The sequence below is a fragment of the Malaya genurostris genome, chromosome 2 (assembly GCF_030247185.1).
Source record: "Malaya genurostris strain Urasoe2022 chromosome 2, Malgen_1.1, whole genome shotgun sequence".
Classification (NCBI taxonomy): Eukaryota; Metazoa; Arthropoda; class Insecta; order Diptera; family Culicidae; genus Malaya; species Malaya genurostris.
Window position 1 is genome coordinate 83,984,468 of NC_080571.1, and position 25,815 is coordinate 84,010,282.

Below are 25,815 nucleotides of genomic sequence, written 5' to 3' on the forward strand. Positions count from 1 at the left end.
CTCAAAAAGGCCAAATCGAACTTCAAACACAAAAATTCATATTAAAGGACTTATGGTCCTATACAAAATTGGTCAATTTTATCCGATTCTGGAATTACAGGATGATGTTTTTAAAATTCAAATAGATATAGAAGATGTAAATTGTTTGGCGTAATAATTTATGGCCATTCGAATCATTTGTGCTAGTTCCTGAATACCGGCTCTGGAAGTACCATAAATAATGACGAAAAACTCTAAAGTGGAACTTACTTCGACATCTCATGGAATGTTCAATCGATTGTCACACGTTAAGATTGAAATTCGATACGATTTGCAGTTTCGATATAATTGATTAAAATATCAATTTGCCGTTTAAAACGACGAAAATTAAAATATTGTCATGAGTACTAAATCACCGAAGAATATACATAGAAAAAAAACACATGCGGAATGATAAGAAAAAGTATCATCTCACTGCTAGGCGGAATAATCACGTTTTTTTTTGTTTATTTCGACCGCCATTTAAGCTCATATTACACGGATATCTTTAAAAGAAGAAATGAGTACAGAAAAAGATCATATTTTAATTTGGAATTAACACAAATCACGTTTAAATATCTCTTTATTTGTTGTTGCAAACAAGCTCTATTATTCAGCGTGCAACCATCATTTTAAATGAAACCCGCCGTCAACCGATCCCCGCTGAAACCGGTGGGCTGCATATGGAATGCTAGCCCAGCGGTTTTGTACGCAAGCCCGCGCCCGTTTTCGCCTGCATTTTGTTCCGGGCGAAGCCGACCGCTGCACATGCCATCTTGGATTCGAACAATCGCGATATTTATTTCGAAAATGCGACCTCAATCTCGAAAATGTACCTCGCTCACGCACACACCGACGGAAGCCGCGTGTACCGACACTGTCCGGTAGGTACCGGTGTGCGTGGCCGTGCTGCCCGTCTCTCGTAGTAGTTGCCGAAAAATAAAGAGATCGCGCTCGTCGTTGTCGTCGCCGCCGCTCGTCGTCGTGTTTGATGAACGCGCACTGTGTAAAAAGGGCAACAGTCGGGATTTTAGTGCTTCTCGGTACGAAAAATTGGTGAAAATTAGTGAAAAACTGTCGCAAAGTGGTGCAAATTTGCGGCCGGAAGCCGTGTGAAGTGGCTAACGCAGAAATTAACCCCCGGAAAGGCACCGTTCGGACTAGGAAAGTTAGGATTTCTCGTGGTTTGCCGCAGTCGGAAAGGCAAGCATGCAGCAGTAGCCTTTCTCTGCTTTTGGCTGGTATTTTTCTTATTTTTCTACTGCCTCTTTGCGCGAGTGTGTGTGTGTGCGTGGGGAATCTGGTCAGGTCGGAACGGAACGGAACTGACGGCGCGACTGGGAAATATGTCCGCCGCCCGCCTGCCAGAACGTTGGCCCGCTCGGTGCTAGAACACGAAACGGAACGGAACAAAACGGCCCCCTTTGTCCTCGCGAAGACGGTGTGCCTCCCTAAGCTGATGGGAAAACGCGCCGGAGTTGTTCCCGGAATGGATTAGTGGGTGCAAAATATATATATTTTTTTAATACTAGTGGCTCCGTGCAGAACTGAAGCCTATAGAGCAGTAACCATCGACGTGAAGATACCGGTAAGCGAACAATTGAATAATTGAAAGCATTTCATTTATTTTGGCGTTGGCGATTTGTTACGGGCTTTTTTAGTTAATCATAGCGGATTAGCAGGTTTGCGGTTATTGGATTCAAAATTGACACCGGGAGGTGGAAGGTTTCGGTTAACGGTGTAAACAAACAAAATGAATGTTTCTTAGTTAATATGAGACGCGGTGGTGGCTTGTTTTGTTTGCGATGCTCAGCTCTTCTGGTTCTTATCACAAGACACAGACGGTGCGGTGGCTTCTAGTCTGACCAACATTTTACGTTTGATTTTTTTTTTACCGTAAGTAGAAAACATAAAACTATGGAATTAAAGTTTAAAAACCATTGATCAATATCAATATGCATTCAAAATCTTCATAGAAAGCTAAACCATTGGCTCCGATGGAATAACTGAATTTGACGAATTGTAGTTTAACATGAATAGAAGCTAAATTCAGAAAAAACACATGACAAGTTAATCAAAACGGATCGAGAACTCGAATAATTAAAAATCTCATATTAAAACCAGCGGTTCAAGTTGACTTGCTCTGAAGCACTGACAGGCTCGAATCGACCCTGATAGGCACAGACGATTCGAAGACGAAACGCGAAAAAATTGTTTTGAAATGAAAATTCGAAATTTATACATCCAATTTTTTAACAAATTAGAACGTTTATATTGTTAGAATTTTCAAATCTAAAATTTTGTCAAATTTTCTGTCTGGAATTACAATATTCTACAATAATATTAGAGACTGAATGTATGAAAAAGATAGAATTTTAAGTTTTGTTTCCAAATGTTTCATATCATTCAAATGCTGATACTATTAGATCTAGAAATAAATTTGATAAAAAAAAACTAAGTTACATTTTATATTTAGAAGATAAAACATATGAATAATGAAAAGGATGAACATATAAATGTTCATATTTTTAGTTTAAAACAGTTTTTATATCTGAATATTATAATTTTTTGTCGTTCCTTTGCTTTGTAATTGTAATTATTTTCAATTTTTTTAAAATATTTCGTTGTGAAAATCGCAATCGTTTAGAATTTTGAAATCCATTTATTTTACACCATGTTTAATTCACTTATTAAAAATATTTGAATTTAATTTTCCTTATTTTTCTATTGAAACGAATTTAGGTTTACGTTTCGGGTTTTTGAAAACATGTTTTTTTACCACTCCGAATACCAAAAAAGTTAAAAAGTGGGAACGCTAATTTTGAATGACTATATCTTAGCCATTTTTGGACCGATTTCAAAACTTTTTTTTACCATTAAAAAGTTTCGGAATAAAATCTATTTGGAACGATAGAAAACCGAATATTCTTTTTACAGTTAATAGAAAAAGTCTGCTGAAAAAAAGTGGGAACGCTTACTTTGGCTGGCCATATCTCAGCTGTTTAGAAGTTCGATTTTGAAAATTTGTTTATCATTAGACAGACACGTCTATCGCAACATAAATGGAACAGAAAATTGTTCAGTTACAATTAATTGATGAAAGCTATGATCAAAAATTGAACCAAAAGTCCAAGCATAAATTATCGAAAACTTCGTATTTTCGACATATCTTTAAATTCAAAGCAACGACATAGGCATTATTATATACCAATAGATTGCATTTGACATCAGCGATATGTTTTAGAAGAAATCAGTTTCAACTTCACTGAAAATGTCTCAAAAAATTCGATATTTTCACAGAAATTTTATAATATTAGAATTGTTCGATGGGTTCGGTTCGCAATCCCGCACATAGGGTCAGAAAGTTTTTCTGGCCCGAAGAGGCGAATGACCTTAAGGTTAAAACCTCTATAATCGAAACAAGAAGAAGAAGAATTGTTCGAAGAATGCTAAATACAGTTTAGCATTTTTGTACACCAATCGATTGAATTTGATACCAACTATAATGTACGAGAAAAAATAGTTTCAAATTTACTAAAGAAAATCCAAAAATTAGATGTTTATCAGAAATTTTAGAATTAAAATAAAATTAAACCTGTTTGACACTTAGCATGAAATTCATACCGAACATTTAGGCATTGTTGATCACTAATCGATTGAATATTGCTTCAATAAAAATATTAACAAGAAAATTCCATCATATTTACTAAAAATCTCAAGAAATTTTGTATTTTTACAGAAATGTTTGAATCCTAGAGTTTTTTGTGACTTAGCTAAGCACGCATTCAAGAATGTTCGTGAATATTTCCACAGAAGTTTTTTTTAATTGAAAAAGTTGTAGGCACTTACGTGAATTAGATGTAAGTGCTCGTCTAAGAAATTTTACATCAAAATCTAAAAAAAAAAAACTACATTTTCGTGGTAGTTTTCGAATTTAATATATTGGAAAATGTAAAACAAACATCTATGATCTTTTATGTAGATTCAATTTGGTATTAGCTAAAATTTGTAGAAAATTGCATTCAACTCGATTGAATTCCGAAACTGGTAAAATCTGTAAAGGGAAATAATTTCGTTTTCTTGTAATAAAAACCTTTCCTAATCCACCTAGTAATGTGATAATGCCTTTCTCTTCTTTCATAACAGTCTCATGAAAATATGTTTCATACTTTTATTAAATAATTTCTGACACCAATTGATTCTGATTGATTCGAGTAGTTCACAAAAGCATGCTTCAGTGTTTATGTCACACAGTCAGCATCATTTTTCCAAACTAGTGCTTGACATTTGCGTTGCCTTTTTGTATGAGAAGAGTGATGCTAATCTGAAAAAAGAAAGTTGATTCTTTCAAAAAAAATTTTTTTTTTCAGATGACACTAAATCTCGACGTTTCATGCAGTTTTGAGACTTTTGGTATAAAAAAAAATTGATTTTGGAAATTTCATGTACTCCCTATGGTGCTTTTTGAAGATAGAAAATTTTCAAACTTTAACCGCTGGGCAGCACCCTTTACTCATGTCCGATTTAGCTCAAATTTTGCATTAGGAATTTTTTTGAGGTGCTTAAACTTTTGAACAGTAGCGCTTTACGAAATTAGAGGTAATCTCTCTCCGGAACAAAAAGTCACAGCCGTTTGATCTTTGAACTTGATCAATGGCCCAACAGTAGCTTTCAAACGAGCCTAAGTCTGTTCAAATCGGTTCAGCCATCTCTGAGAAAATTGAGCGCGTTCAAATATCTTCTAAAAGTGCACACAAACACGGAGACATTTTCCGATCTCGTCGAACTGAGTCGAATGGTATATAACACTATGGGTCTCCGAGGCTCCGTTCGAAAGTCGGTTTTTCCAGCAATTCCAATATCTTTCTATAGAAAAAATCAAAGAAGAATTTCGTTTGTTGACGAATCACTGTTTTCTAATGACAAAAATACTATACAAAAAAAAAAGAAATTGGTTGATAAGCATTATCCGGGCTCTGCTCCAAAGAAACCAACCAGTATTGACTAGTATGATGAATTTGAAAACATCAGACACCACGTTGTTCCGGATATCGTATCAAAGGTTAATTCTATCGTTGCAGAGAATCGAAAGGTGAAGTTGGTTCCGCATTGTCTAACAGCTGATCAAAACAACTTATTGTTGAGGACGGGTATAGCGTGATCGGTAAGTCGATACCTTCCACGCAGCCTACCTGGGTTCGATACCCAACCCCGCACATAGGCTTAAAAAACTTTACTAGCCCGAAGAGGCGAATGACATCATGGTTTAAACCTTTATAATAAAAAACATTTATCGTTACTTCATGAATTCAAATTCGAATTGCTGTCGTATCCATCATATTCACCCAATTTAGCCCTCACAGACTATATTTAGTTCTCAGATTTCAAAAATAAGCTAGCTAGAAAGAGATTGGCGTCGAATGATGAGCTCATCACTGAAAAAGTGATGCTAATCTAAAAAACGAGTGACATTATTTTCACATTTCTGGTATATATCACCTTGTAATTACTTAACCGGAAGTCGGATCCGCATGATATTTCGGAACTTTGTATGGGACCATAAGACCTTTCATTTGAATCTAAGTTTGTTAAAATCGGTTTAACCATCCCAGAGTAATGTGAGTGACATTATTATCACATTTTTTATGTATTACATTCACTTTTTTTATGCATATCACTCTGTATTTCCGGCATCAGAATTTGGATCTAAATGATATTCAGGAACTTCGTATAGGACCGTGAGACCTTTCATTTGAATCTAAGTTTGTGAAAATCGATTTGAATCTAAGTTTGTGAAAATCGATGGATCTCGGAGAAAAGTGAATGACATTTTTTTTCACAATTTTTGTACATATCGCCTTGTAGCTCCGGAACCGGAAGTCGGATCCAAATGAAATTCAGGAACTTTGGATGGGGCTATAATACCTTTCATTTGAATCATTTTGTGAAAATTGGTTAAGCCATCTCCGAGAAAAGTGACAATATTTGTCACACATAGACATTTGCTAAGTTCGTCGAGCTTAGTCGAATGGTATATGACATTCGGCCCTCCGGGCCTCGGTTCTAAAGCCCCGACCTGGAAGGCTTGTTAGTGTCAGTAGGATTCATAGTACTAGCCATGCAATGATTCTGTACACTAAGGATCGGCTGCGAAGTCTGTTGAAACAGAAAGGCTAAATTCCACAAAAGGAATGTAATGCCAAGACTGCGTTGTAATTAAGCTAATTTGTATATGACACAATATTCATATTTTTATTCACTTAATGCTAAAGGAGTTACCACCTCATGGATTTTGAATTCTTAAAATAATATCAAATGCCATTCGACTCAGTTCGTCAAGATCGCAAAAGCAAGTAATCAGCAATTTCTAAGAAACATTTCAAATGAATGTTCGATGAGATATATAATTAAAAAAGTTACTAACATGGAATTATAGAATTTTAAATCCAAGAATAGAATAAAACTTGCCATTTTGCCATTCGACATTCATTACGACCTAAGTAACAAATGTAAACAGAGTTTTTAATTGCATTTTTGTCGGATTGTTCTAATATATATGCTACCAGAACACCGTTTTTTGTCAATTCACTTTAGAGTGTCGTTTTTGCCTAAAATCTGTCATTTTGACCTAAAATTGTGAATTAGGCACTATGGTACGAAGTGAAAGAACTAGTGAAGAGAATAAGTTGTTTAAACTACTCTTTTTTAAATGGGATTTAAAATTGAGTGGTACTTTTTCAAAATCGGTTCAGCAGAAATATTGTTGTTTGGAAAATTTCATGCTGAACTGACTTCTGAATCACAATTTAGTTCCTAACCTCATTTTCTGAATATAAATCCGAAGTCCTGCATGTTCAGAATAGAATTCGAGTTCAGAACCTGCATGCTGGAATTGAATTCGGAACTTCGATTCCGGTACTGGACTCAGTTCCTTAACACAGGTTCAGAATTCAGTTCTAGAATTAAACTCGGAACCTTAATTCTAGATTCATAATTCTAGAACTATCCTCATAGTATTGCGAATATGAATTTTGCAACTGAATTCGGAACCGGTCCCAAGTTCCGAATTTAGTTCTTTAGTTCAGTTTCAGTTTCTGAAATTCCAGAATTCAGGTTCAGATGTAGCTAAAAGCTGGCAAAAGGACCCGACATTTGAGAACATCGGATAAATTCGACTACAAATCGATTTTTTCAGGAACTTCTAAGCATTCCCTATAAAAATAAGAAGTTTTTCTCAACTGAGTATATAAATCTACGACAAAAAAATACGGGAGGATAATGTCAGAGACACAACTGGATGACGTGAACACGAAAAAACTACAAGGATCAGCCCCATGGGGTTGTTCGAGCCATTGATGTGGAACAAGGCAACCAAAATTTCTAATGATCGACATTTTCACACATATGAATCGGCAATTGCACGAGAGTCTGCTTAGATTGATCTTTATAAAAAAAACAACACCGAAGACGCGAACCCAGAATATAGACTCTGTTTGTCTTGATTTGTATTTGTTTTGTAGCCGATTTAGTTGTATTACATCAATATCCCATCAGTTCGGGTTTACATCTCATCCAAGTCAGTCGATAAAACAAAACCACTTACGTTGGGGACAGAAGAAACCAAGTACAGTATTGTGTAGTGAACAATAGACCTCGAAAATGAGTGAACCAAACGAACAAAAGCTACCGCCGGCACGAAAGAATACAATTATTGTTGACCTCAGACAGTGCAAAATTCGACCTTCGATACGAGAACTTGAAGGTTTGCTTAAGGAGCAAATGCATCTTGACATTAAACGTGTGCATTTACTTCAATGCAATAAGACCAATAATGTTGTTTACATCCAGTTTTGTAAAGAGTTGGATGCAATTCAATTTGCAAAAGACAACAACAATGTGCACTATGTGGAACACGAGAACATTAGGTACAACATTCCAGTATATATGGATGATAGTGCTATAGAAGTGCGTGTGCATGATCTTCACTCATGCGTCCCCGATTCGTATATTCGCGCAACTATGTCCCAATACGGAAAGATTCTCTATCGAAAAAGAAGAATTTTGTCCCCGGTATTCTAAATGGCGCACGTTTGTTACGCATGCGCTTGAGGAGGTCTATACCTTCTTATGTGACATTCGGTCAGAATACAAGAATACCGTGCAAATCACTTGTTACCTATGACATTCAGATAGCCACATGTCGATATTGCCAAAAAGCTGTTCACTACGGTAAGCCATGTGATAAACCGGACAAGGAGACAACTATACCAAAGGACAACGGTGCTTCCTTTACACCAACCCCAAGCAACCCCAGTACACCTTTGACAGTCACCCCTTCAACGGAACCATCCAACGTAACCCCTATAGAACAAAGTACACCAGCTGCAGTTAACAGCTTACCATCCAACCAACCAGCAACTGCAAACAATGTACAACAAGGCGCATCTACAGCAACTAGCTACGAAATCAACAACAATACCACGGCAATGGATGACGAGACGAACCACGAACAAACTGCCCCTCAATCCTCGCAGGAGGAAAATGGAAGCTCCTCTCCCCCTAGAAAAAGGGTGACAACGAGATCCAATACAAAAAAAAATTTATCTAAAAACTCAGCTAAATCGGCCACGTAAAGCTTGTACGCAAATAGGCCTAAATAAAATATCTTTTAAATAAAAAAAATCAATATCCCAAATGTATGCAATTATATTTCTGTCCATACATGCGATACGGATTTCGATATTTGAGCTTCTCTAGTTTCGCGTGCTTCCAACAGCTTTGCTTTTGCATCGATTGACCAATTGATATATCGTTTACTCCTTCAAAACCGTCGTCTACGTTAGGGAAATCCGGTATGCCGGAGATTTTTAGCAGGCACAATAAAGTACTATGCTAGCTATTGATCAACATTTCAATGATATATAATTGAAAATACATGGCCATGAACATTCAAATCAATACGTAGAAATATTTCCAATTAATTGGTGAAATAATATTACTGATTGAAACTAAACTGACTGAGCTGTAAGTGTTTAAAAGCTGACCACTTTTCTACTTGCATTTGCCCTCGAATTTCTTATTTGCACCCCTATATAGAAAACAAAACTGTGTTCCACATCAAAAACTGCCATGCTTTTTCCACACATCCGAACTATTGATAATCGCGCGTACTAGTTGATTGACTAATTTGACCGTGTTAAACAACGTGCACTAATGTGTCTCTCTCATATTAGTCAATCAAAAATACTCATAGTTTATAACCAATCATAGTTAGTGTCTGCGAAACAAAACATGTCGTAAACCGACCTCAATTCATGCGGTTGGAACTTTCCGTGCCTTATTTTGGCACTGAATTTCACCTTAATGTTCGTTCATACCAAACACTTTAGAAAGCTTAAATTTTGAATTAGTTGTGATTATCTCATACTACTGAAAATTGTATCATAAAACGCTAACCATATTTTCGATGATATGGAGAAAAAAATATGTTCCTGCGACTCTTGTACAAATATACAGTAATTTTTGGTTGGACCTCAAGACCTTTCATTTGAACCTAAGATTGCAAGTATCGGTTCCGCCATCCCTGAGCAAAGTGGATGAGATCCATTTTAGGATATATGACATATCTCCCGCCGTTAATCGAAAACCGGGAAGCAGGATAGCCGAAATAGAATTGTTTGGCCGTCTATTGGCTACCAATAGCTACCAATTGAAGTAGTTTTGAAAATTTTGCACGTTACTTTTTTACGTCGCCTTAAGTGGCGGTATATTTTTAACACATTTTACCCTATAATTCCGGAACTGGAAGTCGAACCCAGCTGAAATTCAGGAACTCCGTATGGAACCACGGGACCTTTCATTTGAATTTAAGTTAATTCACACAATCGATCAACTAATACAAACGGTTATTGATATTCGGAAGTGTGAAAGAAACGTACCAGTTTCATTAGTATTCACGTCCATCCAGTTATGTCTCTGACATTACCCACTTACCTTTTGTTGTACTATTTGTACTACTTTTCAACACTCCTTTTTTGACAATTTTGGTATTTTTCTCTTGAGTATACAGAAAGGAAGCCTCAAAGCGCTGTTGTCAGTTCAATGTGTAAAGTGCTGATCTTCCCAGTCAGTTGTCGCATGTTCGAGCCACAATCTGGAAGGTCATCATCATCATATTCGCCTTTTCCGGTCAGCCTTTTCCGGATTTTCTAATCTTACGTGCGCGGTTGGGAATAGAACCCAGGTGGGTTGCGTGAAAAGCATCGACGTGTGAAATTTTATTTTTACTATCAAAAATCCAGTTTTTTTCTTGTGGAATACATTTTGTTGAAGTAATGATTGCATAAGCATACTGGCTTTAGTTCTGACATTTGAAGTCCGAGGTCAGTCAGCCAGCTACGGTCATGGTCAATTCTAGTTGACCGGGAAAATTTGTAATTAATTACTCCACCTTTTTTCCTATAAAGTGACCAGCAGCATATTTCAGGGTAGAGCATCAACGAAGTTTCTACTAACGAGAAAAATGAATCCTAGAAGATCTGATAATATCACACGAAATGACTAAATAGTGTTTGACGTCTGTAGTCAAATTTGATGTTTGGTTCCAGTTCATACTGAGTTGTTAATCATTAACTTAACAACTTACTTACTGTTTATTTATTACTTTTGCAGGTAGATTTATTGCTTGGAAAACTCGGAATTTATTGACGAAGAAGATCTAAAACATACAGCAAAACTAGTATCAAAAAGCTTCGAGGATAGCACAATTGGTGATCTGTTTTCAAAGTGAAGGTTCAAGAACATCAACTGATGGAGATGACCATATGTCGAAAACAATATAATAGGGCTACCGAACCAATAGATAGTAGTAGAGTCGCTATGTTACTCGACTTTCGATCAACGAATTGTGATAAAAAAAAGCAAAGTCCTGGCATTACATTCCTTTTGTGGAATTTGGCCTTTCTGTTTCAACAGACTTCGCAGCCGATTCTTAGTGTACAGAATCATTGCATGGCTAGTACTATGGATCCTACTGACACTAAGAATCCTTCCAGGTCAGGGCTCAAACATACGACAACTAGTTTGTAAGACCAGCGCCCTATGCATTGAACCACCAACCCGGGCAATCATCAAAAGCGATCAAAAGCGGATACAATGTGTTTATTTCAGACCTAAGAAGTAATACCGCAGAAAAATAGTTCAAAAAAGACGGGTGTGTAATGTCAGACATAACTGGATTCCGTGAATACGAATAAAACTGACACTCTTTCTTTAGACTTCCTAATATCAATTAGTTTATTGATTTTGTGACTTGTGCAAACTTTCCCCTTTTTCACAACTAGAATTTGAAACGTGTAAACTAAACTAAAACTAAACTTAAGTACAAATAAGTTACATTCTGCCACACAAATATTACGAAATAACCAGTATAGTTCTTTGTGATAAAATAATGGTCATTTCGCTCCAATGCAAACGACCAGCAGCAGGATGACGCAATCGATCTTCTTTGCAGTGAAACTGGCTCTGCGACCTGTGCATTTGAGGTTTTGTACCACGCAAAAGGTCTGCTCTCATTGCCGACTGCTCCTCCTGACGACCGATGTCCAAATGAGAGCACGACCTGAGCGTTTCACTCTTTATACTTGGTTTGTTTTTACTGATGTTGGTGGGAGAACCTTACCTCGACATCCAGTTCCGTCTAAAGCATTAGAATAAATTAACGATTTTCAACCAAAGTTTATTTTTTACACTCGTCCAGTAGATAATCTGAACTGATATGTGCTTGACTACCTCAAAACCGTCGTCCGGGTGCGAAAAAGGCAAACATGCGTTTCCTCAATATTTACAAAAGTTTTAGATAACTTTGTTTTTCAATTATTTATGGTTATCTCACGCTTTTGAAAATCGAATCAAAAATTCCTGATCATATTTACGATAGCTTGTAGAAAAAATTATGTTGTTGGGTTAAGTACATCAAGAGATATTCGCGATAAAGTTCTACCCATTCTTGTGCAGGGTAAATTTTGAAAAGGCGCCCCATAGTAAAGTAAGTTCACGACAAAATTGGACAATCTTACTGTTGTAGCGACAGCAAAACTAAAAGCGAATCCACCTATTTTCATCGTACCCTTAAAGTCAATCCATCGAATAGAGACAACATATCTCACTCTAACTAGTGATTTTCGTATATGAAATAACTGTTGAGGTTGAGATGCATAAGAGTGCATTTACCCTACTGAATGGTATAAAAACGCATCAATAACGACTAGCAGTAGTGTTGAATCAATGCTAAGACGATTACAGGCTGTTCTTGTGGCCGATTGTTGTCCTAAGGATAATTAAATAAATACCAGTAAAGTACACTAAATTTTTCTACCGTTCTATCACGTTTCGTCCTTGATTCTTCAATGCATAGCAGTTTTGTTTTTTATTAAACTATTATTGCCTTTTAGCAGTTCAACGTGGAAAGCTAAACAAACACCGAACTTTACTCTAGTTGAGTCCTCGGGTTTTTAACCATTTCTGATGTCAATCAAATTAGGATTAACCAAATTAAAGATGCGTCATCTCAATGCAGATGAGATTTACTCTACGGAAGCCCCATAGCGAAACACATTCCAACTACCGAAGCTACCAAGTCGTTGTCAACTGATCTACCGCGAAGGATTTCTCACGGATGATAAACAGTATACGAAATAAATTATTGAGAATAGATTGCTGAAGTAACTGTGCTATTAAAAGACTACAATCAACAAATCTAATAGACATTTCGCCTGAATGTGCCGATTTTGACAATCGTGAAATACGATTGTCACGTCCATCACGCTGTGCTTCCTCAGCACAGAGTCACGAGTCCCGTCTCATTTCCCGAAAATAAAGAAATACTCTACGGTATCGGGTAATAATTAATTTAGCTGAAAAACCTCTACCGATAACGCTACGAACGCACCTGTGAACCATAAATCGTCGACAGCGCGGTAAATGCGCTAGTACCTGATGCACAGGAGCCTATCTACTTGATTCAAGAATCAAATAATTCGAGCTCCGAAACCGAACCAAAAAGCTCCCGGGCAGGTAGTTCGAATCGACCGAGTTACCGCTAACGATTGTCAGCGTATGAAAAGGTGCATTAGCGGGAACCTGCTGGAAAGCGTCAAAGCGAACACAATACCTATGTTACAGAAAGAAAGAAAGGAAGCAAAAAAAAAAAACAAAGACCATCTGCTGCGTATGATTAACTTTGCGGTTTGCTTCCCTTCTCCGATTCGCATCCTAAAAAAAGCAACAGTAAAAGTCACTCATCGAATCAACTCCGGTGCGGTGTACCCTTGCGTACCCTCCCTCCCTCCTTCCCAACCAACGCACACACCCGGAGCCGTTGGAGCGCGGAGAAAGGACCTTGCTCTCGTCGTCGTCGTCGTCGTCGTCGTGGTGCATAGCAGCAATAAAACTTCGTCGAGGGGAAACAACAAACAGAAAATAAAAATAACAAAACGACGAAACCATCCTCCTCTATCAGGCAGGTTTCCGTTGATTTTCGCATTTGTTACGAAATCGCTTATTTATTTTCCGTCATTCTTGACTCTTTCTTCGCGTCCGTGGCCGAGGCACACACACACCGAAGAGGTCAGCTTTGATTTGGTCAGGAAATTGAGGCCAACGATGATGCAACCGGGAGGCATAAAACGTATGCATTGATAAATAGATCCGATCCGACGGATCGAACAACGGCAACCTGTTTGATGTGATGAATGTGCCGTGGATGATGGGTTTTGCGGTTGACTCCGTGTGCCTCTGGAATGGCCAAGATTGGCTGTTAAAAATAACTCCTTCGGACTATGATTGAAGTTGATTCTATGTTTCTGGAATCGTTGCCATCGCGGGTGCACAATTTCAAACAATTCAGAATATCTCGGAGCACATGGTTTTCTCCGGCACGGCATTTTTTCCTCCGATCTTATCATTCCTGATTCGTTCTCGCATACATTTCGGTGTAATTCGGTTATCGCCATACCATCACTGGCACTGGCAAAGCAAAAACAAATCGCACGCGTTTCTGCTCGTACTCCCGCTGATAGCGACACGAACCATTATCATTCGGTCTGTTGCGGCCAAAATTGCACTGCAAAGTTTTCGCACCCAACCGCTTCCTTGTTTCTGGTGTTCTAAAACCGTTGCCGCACACACCCACACACCGACAAAACCCAAACGCATATCGGTTCCGGATTGTAAGTGGGCCACCCTCGAACCCTCCCGCTATTTAACTTTGCGGCGTAATCCGATGAGGGGAATTATGACCGTACCTTGCCTCCGGCCGGTAGAGCTTAGAGGAGAAGGCACGGAACAAACAAAAAACAAGAGAAGAAAACACGGTTGGAGCCTGCCGATTTTCGTCGTCCTTGTTTTGATCTTTCCACTCGAACGGACTGATTCCGGATTCTGGTCGCGCGCGTGGTTTTTCCCTTCTATTCTGATACCCCCGTCGTCGTACCAGCAGTAGCAGTAGTAGTAGTACTAGTCCTTCCAAATGTCAAAGGGCGGTCGATTCCTGGCGGTATCTAGACGGGCCAGCGATTCAGCGAGGATACAAATCATAAGGCCATTTGGACGTGTTATCGCACTAATTCCCGTCGGTAAGAAAGGGGCGAGGACCATGGGACGTGATCTGTGTGTCTTTTTTTTTTCTTTATTCTTCGCTCCTACGATTGTGGATTGTGACTGGTGTGGACGATTACAGTGGATTAGTGGCACACAGAAAATTCCGGATTCCGTGTCCCTATTTTTCACGGAGAGAAAATGTTGATTCGGCAGGTTCTGCGATAGAGTTGATTCGCAGCGTAAAAGCGCTCTGGAGTGACTGTTAGGGAAGGGGACACTTTATATGACAATTTATTTTGTCATTATCTTAAAATTGTCAGAACATTTTGTTCTTAAAGAATTGTGTTTATGATCGGTAAAAAATGCGTTAGTTTTTTTCGGTTTGATCCAAGAAATTTTGATCCCTCATCAAAAGAAGAAGATTCACTCTATTTACTTGTAACTCCTGAACTGAAAATCTGATGTGAATGATAATTATCGAACAGTAGTCTTATTTTAGTTTAGAAGTTTGTTTCTTAACACTAAATCGGTTGAAAACTCGTATGGTTTGTTGTTGTCTGAGACATCTAGAGAACTAGAGTTACGACCGATCTAACCCTCGTACGGATTTAGAACAAGCGTTACGTACACACCAAAAATTTTGGAATTTTATCGATGACCTTTTTTGCAATATGACGCAATCTATCGAAACCTAATCTGAAAAATAACTCAATTTTAAATGCCACAACATGTAAAGAAATTATTTTTTTTAGTTTCCTAAAATTGGAGTAACAGCGTTTTAATATTACTACGCCTTTGAAGTAATTTTACTGAAAATTTGTTAAAAACAAGTAATCGTATAACCTTCAATGTTTACTTGTGTAAAATTACATTTCTCGATACCTGAAAATACGTTATCGTGTACCTAAAATTCTTCTTTAAGAAAACAACAAATTTCTCTTCGCGCGGGTGTCTAATTGGATTTATTGGAGAAATTTTTCTCAGCTAAACGGACGAAAATCGTTCATTTTTCGAAGAGCAATAAAAAGTTTGGTGTATTAGACAGTTATTCATCGGATTACGATATATTTAAGTTTTTGTGCTGTTCTTTGGCAGAAAAGATTAATGACGTTATTATTCAAAAAGAGGTAATGTAGAGGTAATGTAAATTGAGCGAAATTACATCATCATTTTATTTATATATTCCTTCCAGATGGGCACTAAAATTGATAGCGTTACTACTGACTGTTCAGGTCCAGTACTCGTTGCTGTAGATTGCGGAAATAATATGTGGATGCATTATGTATTTGCGGAGCAAGTGTGCTTAAGCGAAGGAACCGAATTATTGATTGTCGCCATTATGGATTTGATGTCAATTCATTACGTACATAATTTCATGTATATGAAACAAACATCGAAGTTCATGGAGTTCATCCAGGAATACTTTCTTAAGATTCTCCCCATAAGTGGATCTAAATCAAATGCAACACGCAAGGGACAGCAGCAGCGAGTAGTTAAGCGCCTAATAGAGGCTATCTCGAATCATACTTTGGATTCCTAAGCAATATCAGTACATAGGTGTCATGTTTCATCTATATAAGTCTACATACATTCCGAAGAATCGTTCTTGTTAAACCCTTATAATTTATTCTGTAAAGGTGAAAATGTTTCATTAATTGAACTGGTAATTCAATAAATACAATTTGTTAATGAATAGCAATGTATTATAATTTAAAATAATCGTTATTTCTTTAGTGCATAAAAACCATGAATTTTAACGCAAGATCTCGTAAACTTATGTCCCATTGTGTAAAATTAGAACTTATTTTAATTTTACTCGACTAAAATCAATTCATGGTAAAATTACAGGTTTGTAAAATTATGTGCCAAGTAAAATTAATAACACATTTGAAAATGGGTTGTTTTTGACGCTCGAATATGTCAGTCACAGATGATTTAAATTTACACGATTTTTTCTAAGTGTGTAGTTTGGTCACTGACTCGGTAGGATTTATTTGATTTCAGTCGCTACAAGATCACTATCTTAAATTGTATTCAAATCTATTCGAAGGATTGATTGGACAAAGCACAATAGAACCTACAAAACTAAAAACATGTAAGGTGTAGAACTCGAACAGGCAAATTTGTACAGCCGCTGTTGGGGCAATGTCATATTTGTTCACCTTTTTTCTTTCGGTTGTTCACCTGGTAAAGATATTTGAAAATGGCAAAAAGACATTGATCATTTTTGTCTTGTTCATATAGAAAGGCTTTTTGATCATAGTAGAAACCATCTCTTGAGTCGAGGTCCGGAGGTCGCGTGCCCTATACCACTCGACTCAATTCGTCGAAAACGTAAAATGGCTGTGTGTACTATATTTTCGATTATACTGAGGTCTCTTTTTACGCGGGGGATACGTACCGCGTACAAAAACGCGAAACTTTGGATATCCACGTAAAAAAACACCGCTAAATTTAAAAAAAATTGTTGATGCCAAATGTCTTAGAAATACATGAAACGTCTAGATCTCAGAAAAAAATTTTTTTAATCGACTTTAGGATTTAGAAAAGTTTTGAGATTATCGAAAAAGAATTTGTTAAATGTTTTAGAAATGTATGAAAAGTCGATATCTGGTCTAATCTAAACAAAATGTTGATTCGAAAAAAAAATCGGGATAGTACCAGATCTCGACGTTTTATGCATTTCTAAGACAAAACAAAAAAGCCGCGTAACTTCGGAAATCCGCTTAAAAACAAACCACGTAACTTCGGAAATCTCATGATAAAACCGATTAAAAAAGACCTCAGTGTACATTCTTTTTGTGCAATCTGACCTGCTGTTTCAAAAGACTTCTAACCAATTCTTAGGGTAACACATGGGCTGAAAAAAATCCGGGTCTAACAAAGAGGACACGATTTTTTTTGGTTCAATATTAACTGTATTCATCAACGTAATATCCATCAAAAACAACGCAATCATTCCAGCACCGCTCTAACATTTCAATTTCAAACTTTTGTAGAACGATTTATCTTTTGCTTCAAAATAGGCCTCAGTTTCAGCGATAACCTCTTAATTCTGTGAACAGCCAGTAGTCGCTGGGAGCCAAAACCGGGGGAATACGGTGGTTGTGGGAACAATTCGAAGTTCAATTCATGTAGTTTTGCCATTGTTTTGATTGACTTGTGACACGGTGCGTTGTTTTGATGAACCAAAACTTTTTTCTTTGCCAGATGCGGTCGTTTCTTTGCAATTTCCGCCTTCAAACGCTGCAATAACGCTATATAATATTCACTGTTAGGGTAGCGGTTCGCCGTGGTCAGGTGAAGTTCGTTACCTATCCCGGGGTTTCACGCTCTTCACCCAAAATTACGGGGAAGAAAACGGAAATACCAAGAACATATGATTCTAGATAATTATTTTTTTCTATCGAATCGTAAATAAATTGTGCCTTATAAACGTTTTTATTGAAAGATTTCGTACGAGTTGTAAAAATAAATGAGTTTTTCCTTATTCTTTCGCACACACACACACACACAAGAAAACAAAACGTTTAACAAAACTCGCACGAAATCTTGCGAAATAAATGCTTTCCAACTGATATTTTTCGCTAAATGCAAAGTAAAATCATTTATCTACAATCGTATGTTTTTGATTTTTCGTGAATCGGGTTAGTATCGGAGAAATTTCCAATTTAGGGTGACATTTCGGCGACAAAGTAAGAGGAAGCATTGAGTTGTCTCACTTCGACCTGACCACGGCGAAGCGCTACCTTTGTGGTATTTCCTTTCTCAAGATATTTCGATAAAAATTACACCACACATCCTAATTCCGTGGCCATAACCATAACCGCTTTGGACGAGGTTCACCAGTTGCTGTCCACTCAGATGACGATCGTTTTGATTCCGGAGTGAAGTGATGAATCCATGTTTCATCCATTGTCACATATCGACGCAAAAATTCCGATTTTTGCCTTTCTCATATAGAAAGGCTATGCAATCACTGTGAAAATCGACTTTTTAACCAAGGCCCGGAGGGCCGAATGTCATATACCATTCGACTCAGCTCGACGAACTGAGCAAATGTATGTGTGTGTGTGTGTGTATGTGTGTGTGTATGTAACAAAACTATGCACTCACTTTTCTCAGAGATGGCCAAACCGATTTTCACAAACAAAGATTCAAATAAAAGGTCTCATAGTCCCATAGCCTGCTATTGAATTTCATTCCGATCCGACTTCCGGTTCCGGAGATATAGGATGATATGTACCAAAAAAGTGAAAAAAATATGCACTCACTTTTTTCAGAGATGGCTGAACCGATTTTCACAAACTAAGATTCAAATAAAAGGTATTATGGTCCCATAGCTTGCTATTGAATTTCGTTTGAATGTGACTCCCGGTTCCGGAGTTATATGGTAATATGCGAAAATTTGAGAAAAAGTTTACACTCAATTATCTCTGGAACAACTCAACCGATTTTCGCAAACTTAGATTCAAATGAAAGGTCTTATAATACCGTAAAAATTTGTGGAACATTTTATCTGGATCCGACTTCCGGTTCCGGAACTAAAGCGTGATAAGTGGAAAATTACCAATTTTATTAGTATTTTTCCACGAACGATGGTTAAAAACAGGTACAAATCCCATTAAACTGTCTGATAAATTCTTCTAGTTAGCAGAGCTTGTTAGTTTTGTGGGCATAAAAACTTAATTCGGCACTACTGGTCCCCTCTTTTCCTGTTCCGAGAGCACCGAAAGTGGAGAAGAAAAACTCCTAAAACTAAATTCACTTCGATTTCTCTGCGATGCTTGAACCGATTTTCACAAATCTTGATTTGAATTAAAGTTCATACTGTCTTTAAACCTACTGTGAAATTTCATCTGGATCAGACTTCCGGTTCCGCAGTTACAGGGCGATGAGTGTCAAAGTTTTCAAATCGCCATATAGCGTGACAATATGTACAACACCGAAAGAAGAAGAAAACACAAAACGAACAAGGCGTGCTTTGTTCTATTTCGTACACGTTGTGTAGTGATGTCAATAATAATAATAACAATCCTACTACATGTTTCATGCTGCTGATTCATGCTGTTTAGCACGCAGTAGTAACAGAAACGCAGGTTCGTTTCGTTAGATTTAGTTTATTTGGTTTAAACGAAATAGAGCATGAGATAGTAAGTATAAGTTTAACTACGTTCAAAACTGTTCCAATTTGTAGGTCATATTTGTTGGTAGCAAACGAACCAACTTTGGCTATTCCGTTCATCTGAATCCGGTTTCGGGAGAATTGGAAATAGTGATTAGAAACTGCAAAAAGGATCTCACTCACTTTTCTTGGAGATGGCCGAATAGATTTTCACAAACTTATAGGTTCAAAAGAAAAGTCTTACAGTTTCATACGGAATTCCTTAATTTGTTGTGGATACTACTTTCGGTTCCGGAACTACAGGTTAAACAGGTTAAACAGGATTTATAGAGTTTGTGAGATTAGATCCGAACAAATTATCCTATTCCTATTCAATAAACAGTTGTTTTTGCGAATTTCACGGTTATATTTATGATGTAATGTGTAATATGAGAAAGGCATCATTACACCACTAGGTGGATTAAAATAGGTTTTTACGTTTAAACATGTCCAAACACTGCTCAGAATCATCAACACGTTCTCGTTTTTTTTGTCAACAGTGAGCAAACGTGGCACCCACTTTGAACAGAGCTTTCTCATAGTCAAATGCTCATGCAATATACACTGGGGTCTCTTTTTACGCGTTTTTTTCATGCGGTTTTTTACGCGGATTTCCTAAGTTACGCGGTTTTTTTACACCTCCGAAGTCAACTTCCTTGGCACATTGGTTCCACATTTTGGTCATCTGAGTTGCTTTCTCACTTTTCTCAAGCATCCGCTTCATTATTGTCCAAAATATTTCGATGGGCCGGAACTGCGGGCAGTTGGGTGGATTTTTGTTGTTATCGATGAAATCTACGTTATTATCGCGGTACCACTGGATGACTTCCCGGCTGTATTTGGCAACTCGCCAAATCTGCCCAAAACTTCTCGGGAAGTTTATGAGCTTTGATGAAAGGTAGTACCCGGTTTTTGTTGACATTTTTCCTTGTGCATCTTCGAATCCATCGTCTTATTCGTCACGAACACTTTGGTATTTACTCCGCAGCTGCATATCCCTTGCCAAATCATCAGTTTTTTCGCAAATTTGTCCATAGAAGCGAACTTAAACTTCTCAGGAACATTGTCTTCATGTAGAATTTCTTGCCAGAAAGCCAGGAAGCGAAATCCATTTTGACGTAGGTTTCTTCGTCGATGAGCAGGCATACTTGGTACTTCGTCAAAACCTACTAGTATAATTTCCGTGTTCGAGTTCTGGTAACGAAACTTTGCTTCAACGTTCTGTTCAGTTGCTTGCTCGGCTACTTAGCCAGTGTAGACTAGCTGGCGCACCTTCTTGCGAACGTTCCTCATTAAATTCCGTACAGACATCTTGGCGACAAATTCTGACACTTTTTTCGAACTGTTGAATGGTTTCGGCTGCCGAGACATGTTTACTAAGATGTGCCTTCGTTAATGCCCAAAATTCCTCAATTGGTCGAAGTTGTGGGCAATTTGGTGGACTCATGTCTTTTGGGACGAAAGTAACATTTTTGGTAGTTCTACCGTTGATTTTGAGTAATGGCAACAAGCAAGATCTGGCCAGAAGACAACAGAATCCTTGTGGCTTCGAATCATGGGTAGAAGTCGTTTTGGTAAACATTCCTTGATGTATATTTCGCTGTTCGTTGAAGCAGTGGTGATGAAGGGTTTCGAAATCTTACCGCAGCTACAAATTGCTTGCCAGACCATTGCTTTCTTACCAAACTTTTCGACTTCAATCCATGTTTCGGACTGGTTTAACACTTGCCCTTCTCGCACCGTATAATATTGTGGTTTGACATCCCGGCAAGGATTTGTAATCGAGTTTCACGTAGGTTTCGTCGTCCATGATCATGCAGTTCAAATTTCCAGCAAGAATCGTATTGTACAACTTTCGAACCCTCGGCCTAATCGATGCTTCTTGTATCGGACTACGTTTTGGTTGTTTCTGCTTCTTATAGGTTCGAAGATTCATACGTTCTTTAGCACGAAGAACATTTGACTTCGAAGTGCCCTCTCTTTTGTCCACATCCCGAACTGAAACCTCCTTCTTTTGTTCGAACGCCTTCAGTATACGTTTATTTTTTCGATCCGTTTACGATTTATCCTTAAAGGTGTTATCCTCACCGAACTTCCTGATTGCATTTCGCACGGCTTTTTCACTTACTCCTCCCATTTTTGCTATCTTTCACAGTGACAGTCCGCGTTCTGTGCACCATTTGTACACAATTGTTTGACGTTGATCTGCTGAAAGTCCACGCATTTCGAAACAAACTAATAAATACGAATAAACAACTGCACAAGTTGTTAGAGAAGAGTGTAAACAACAGGACGCAGTCATAAAAATTGACAGATTCTGAACCATTGCGAAGTGGCAGCGGTTTTTGGTTGCGTCCATAATTTCTGGGTCAGTCTTTAACCCCTAAATGACAAAATAAAGGTTTTTTTAAGTCGGTGTGAACATTTCCGACTCAATTTAGCAAGAATTCAAAATGAATGTTAAATTCAGTAAGAATTTCATCGAGAAACTCACACCGGAAACTTTCTAAAAACACCCTGAATATAAGGCATGAAACGTTCATACGGTTCCTACTTTTGTAATTGGGGGTAAATATGATTTTCGATTTATAGACAGTTATACAGAAGTAAAATTTAGAAAAAACTTTGCTCTAAATGACAGTTTACCATTTTATAACACACTTCACCCTGTAGTTCCGGAATCTAAACTCGAATGCGGATGAATTTCAATAGCAACCTACGGAGTTCCGTATTGGAGTTTTCCAACATTATTTTCGGTACCTCCGGAACCGGGTACAGTCGAAGTCAGTTCGTGTGGTCAGTATGACACCCATTGTGTAGTGTTTGGCCAAGTATAAACGTAACAAACCGGGATTTTTGCGTCGATATATGACAATGGATGAAACATGGATTCATCACCTCACTCCGGAATCAAAACGATCGTCATCTGAGTGGACAGCAACTAGTGAACCTCGTCCAAAGCACGAAAATCGGCTGGAAAGGTTATGGCCTCGGTATTTTTGAGATGTGCGTAATATTTTTTGACCGTCTTAAGAAAGGTAATACCATTAACAGTGAATATTATATAGCGTTATTGACGCATTTAAAGGCGGAAATTGCAAAGAAACGACCGCATATGGCAAAGAGAAAAATTCATGAATTGAACTTCGAATAGTTCCCACATCCACCGTATTGGCTCCCAGCGACTACTGGCTGTTCGTATACCTGAAAAAATCACGTTGATGAATAAAGTCAATTTTTAACAAAAAAAAATCGTGTTCTCTTTGTTAGGTCCGGGATTTTTCAGCCCGTGTTTTTGTATTATTACTGCCTTTCCTGACGTGTCGAACGAGAACGTGATGACTTTCTAGTCGTTATCATGCAGTCATTTTGGAGTTTCACTCAACCGCAACTACACACTACTTTCCAAATCAGATATTTTTTCGATAGTAACCTATACACTGGAATATGTTCTGGAACAGAGCACTAGGAAACAAATATCGAAACTCTCACCTTCGGATAGCTACAAAACCGACGGAAGCAAGTAAAACGGATAATGAAAAGCTAAGCTACTCTCCAATAAAACATGCTGCGACAATCTTTGCATCTTCCAGCGTCGCACACCATATCTGACCTCACCGATCTCCGGGGACCTTTCGATGCGAATAAAAATCCAATTCAACCACGTTGCACAGCCAAGTAAGCGCGAAGAGAGTTCAAGAATCACTTCGCAGGAAATGAGCTAAATGAGCGCGCAAAAATACGACAGTGTTCCATTAGTGGGTGAAGTACGTCGATTGCACCTTGATTGAAATAAGTGTGTTTTCTCTCTCTATTCGACACGGAATCGTGTTTTCAGCGATTATGAAAAAAAGTGAAAAGTTGCGCCAGCTTAGTTTTGAACATGTTCTGGTTCATTAATCGGACTCGGTGAGAGCAGAAAACTTGGAGAAATGCTCCGACCTCTCGATGGTCGTAAAAAAATTCGACTCACTTTCATTTACTTTTTTTAGTTACGGATCACAAATCATCGAGTTCGTTAAGATTCTGGATAATCTTTTTTAATTACAAAAAGCGCCATAGCATGGGCCCGGACTGGTTGCGCTGGACGCTCCCCAATCTGATCAATCGAGGTTGCGAATAATCGACCCCCGAGCGCGCAGCATCCGAGGCTGGGTGTCGCATTACACCGCCGGTCCGATCTGGCGGCGGCGGTCATCATCCAAAGTTCACCATCGACAGAGAAGAAATAAAAAAAAAACAGAGTCAGTTCGCCTGCTGCTGCTGCTGCTGCTGCAGGAGAGGAAAATAAAAATAAAACGTTTATCCACGGTATATAAGAACCTACAACTTCGCCATCCAACAACCGCCAGCTACAATTGCTCAACTGCCGGCGAAAAAAAAATCGACTCATAAATCCATTTCTTTATAATCCTGCACCTTCAGAGCTAGTTGCTCTCTGACACTGCCGGCATCTTAACAGCCAGCATCGGTTCCCAGTCCCCCCTCCCATCGCTACTTCGCTTCCAATCAGCCCACAAACAAAAACCTCCTCCGATTTTCCATTCGCAACTCTGTGAACGCACACAAATGGCACCGTGCTTCGGCCGCTCGCTCGGTTATATCCCTCAAAACGAGCGACGGACCCACGTCGGACCGCAAAATGTTCGCTTCGCTGATGGTAGAAAACTTTTCATCCGATTCTGTCGGGCACTGACGGCACCGCTGACGTGCGTGGAGTGCGGGACGACGGGGCGGGCACAATACGGCAGCCAAACTGGCCATCATGGCGAAAATCTCGGTGTGTTGCGCCGGGTGGCCCGGTGGTCCTGGAGGGGATTGCCGGTAAGACGAACCGAGAGGCTCTCGGCTGAGCCAAGCGAGCACATCAGCGTGCGCACACAAACACAGAAACACCGGGCTAGTTGGATTTGAGTTTAGCATTTCAATTTATATTCTCTTTTCGTTTTTCCATCCATTCCATTTTTTGAGGTTTTCCGTTCCGTTGTGTTTTCTGAACAGTTTTGCCCCGCTGTGAGAAATGAGCTCTTCAGGCTTGGGATGCGCGGCGTGTGATGCAGTAGATAAATTCGCAAAAAAAGTCCAGTTTAGACTCGGGGCTAATTCTACTCTACTAATTAGATGAATTGTTCATCCGTTATCAGTGTTTTATATTCAAAATGTTCTTCATTATCACAAATTCATTTTGTTTTTCTACTTCCATGACCACGAACAACAATTTCAATCTTGTTTTGTGGTTTGAAATGCGTGCTTTACTACATTTCAAGTTTTCGTTTTTAAAATTCCTCAATAAATGGTAACCTGGAACCATTTGATTACGAATGAAACTAATGTCAAAATGTCATCTGAACATGTTTTGAACTAAAAGATTTAAAGTTAGTATTGGCTTTGTATTGCATGAGCATTTCACTTAAAGAAAGCTCTATTCAAAGTGGGTGCCGCCTTTTCCCACTGTTGACCAAAAACGAGAACGTGTTGATGATTCTGAGCAGTGTTTGGCCATGTTTAAACGTAACAAACCGGAATTTTTGCGTCGATATGTGACAATGGATGAAACATGGATTCTTCACTTCACTCCGGAATCAAAACCATCGTTATCTGAGTGGACAGCGACTGGTGAACCTCGTTCAAAGCGCTTGAAAGCCTTTCAATCGGATGGAACGGTTATAGCTTCGGTATTTTGTGATGTGCGTGGTGTAATATTTATCGAATATCTTGAGAAAGAAAATACCATAAACAGTGAAAATTATGTAGCGTTATTGGAGCGTTTGAAGGCGGAAAATGCAAAGAACGACCACATATGGCAAAGAAAAAAATTTGTTCCATCAAGACAACGTACCGTGTCACAAGTCAATCAAAACAATGGCAAAACTACATAAATGTAACTTTGAATTGCTCCCACACCCGCCCATATTCGCCGGATTTGGCTCCCAGTGACTACTGGCTGTTCGTAGACCTGAAGAAATGCTCGCTGGTAAGAAATTTCGCACGAATGAAGAGGTTATCACTTAAACTGAGGCCTATTTTGAGGCAAA

At 38.4% G+C, this 25,815-nt stretch overlaps 1 protein-coding gene across 7 annotated transcripts in view; it reads left to right on the plus strand.

Annotated features, from left to right (window-relative positions):
• Positions 1 to 989: 989 nt before the first annotated feature.
• Positions 990 to 25,815, plus strand: part of LOC131427882 (trithorax group protein osa) — a 483,794-nt gene continuing 458,968 nt past the window's right edge. For 5 of the 7 annotated variants that reach the window (XM_058591443.1, XM_058591444.1, XM_058591446.1 and 2 more), the window contains exon 1: positions 991 to 1,606. The gene's annotated coding sequence lies outside the window, so the exon portion shown is untranslated. Of the gene's footprint in view, positions 1,607 to 25,815 lie in introns of all 7 variants that reach the window. The other 2 variants (XM_058591445.1, XM_058591447.1) reach the window with 1 other exon arrangement.